Source organism: Papilio polytes, unplaced genomic scaffold, assembly GCF_000836215.1.
Source record: "Papilio polytes unplaced genomic scaffold, Ppol_1.0 DF824158.1, whole genome shotgun sequence".
Lineage (NCBI taxonomy): Eukaryota > Metazoa > Arthropoda > Insecta > Lepidoptera > Papilionidae > Papilio > Papilio polytes.
The window spans coordinates 2,915,466-2,916,906 of NW_013525046.1; the positions used below are offsets into that span (position 1 = coordinate 2,915,466).

The window sequence follows — 1,441 nt, forward strand, 5'->3', positions numbered from 1 at the left end:
TGGAGATGCACACAGTACTCGATTTTTAGTTGTGCAACTAAACAGTTAAATTTGCAGAGAAACAATTGACAATCGCACAGCAGGTTTGCGATCTTCATTTGTTTCGTTCTAAGGTGTGCGCATGCTATTAAAATCACATTTTACGGTCCAATCAACAAAAATGAAGACTAAACTAAATGTATTGATTTCTTTGCATGATATTTCATAACTTCAATAAATAAAATAATATAGTAAAATTGCTATATACTATGCTAACTATTCATGACTATTTATTGACAGTGAAATAAAATCAAGCAGACTAAAAGGGCAGTCGTGGTTATAATGAGTGCATTTGTCCTCCAATCCATAATATTCCGCTTCGTAGTAACAGTCCTCTATGTCGTTCTCCGAGATCGATGCCGACGGTCTGCAAATTGAAAAATTATTAACTTATTACATTGTTTAAAATATCTATTTATAACTGCAAGTTATTGATTAACTAGCTAACACTCGCGACTTTATCCCAGTGGATTGGAAAAAACTTAAGTAGCCTATGTGTTCTTCTAGATTACATTCCATGTAAAATTTTACAGAGATCGGTTTTAGGGCTACAAACATCCATCCATGTAAACTTTCGCATTTATTATTTTAGTAAGATAGATTTTATTTGACATTGATAATTTTATAATTGTACTCGTAATTAAATAAAAACTAACATAATTCCAAGTAAATTATTATGGTAATTATTTATTTAAATATTAGAGGTCATGAAATTGATACATTGATCTCTATAAATGGACAGGCTCATAAAACGCTATGTTTTATACTTATTTGATTTTTGAAATATTGGCGCTGTCGCATTTTGATTAGAACTCTAATTATTAAAAGATAGAATTAATTAACTAACGTTAATGTTTATATAGAAAAAAAGCAAAAACTATCTACTAGCAATGGCCTATCCATTTGTATAGATCAGTGTTTTTCCTTATAACACAATATGTAAAGTATTGAAAAACACCCATAAATACGTTGCATTAGAAATAGCAAATAAGCATATTAAAAATTGTTTCTTATATTTTATTTAAAGACTAATAAATAAAGCGATACACAGTTAGTCTGAATAACTTTAAAAGAAAACTTACGTAAGTATAAGTTGAAGCACGTCTCCCAGTACGCCGTTATGCCAGAAATGCGACGTGGAACCCTCGCAAATAGCTCTGAGCAAGCAAGCCCGCCCCGCCTGGCCGTGCCTGCGAGCGAAAATCACCCGATTAAACCAACCCACACATACATCCTTAAAGATTAATATCCTATAAAACTACCTACGAACACCTGATAACAGGAATTTGCTAACACTTTTTTTTCTTTTTAAAAAGCTCAGTTTGCTGTACTTTTAGTGCTTGTAGTGGATTCTTGTACGTTGTAGAAAGAGTTCTATTGGAAAATACATTGCCTTGATTGT

General features: G+C 31.9%; 1 long non-coding RNA gene across 1 annotated transcript; it reads right to left on the reverse strand.

The window, feature by feature from the left end:
* Window positions 1-231: 231 nt before the first annotated feature.
* On the reverse strand, window positions 232-1,187 carry LOC106111585. The gene is made up of 2 exons (XR_001226180.1): window positions 1,122-1,187; window positions 232-406 (listed from the first exon to the last, which is right to left on the reverse strand). It is a non-coding gene; the product is annotated as an uncharacterized LOC106111585 (long non-coding RNA).
* Between the last annotated feature and the right edge of the window lie 254 nt (window positions 1,188-1,441).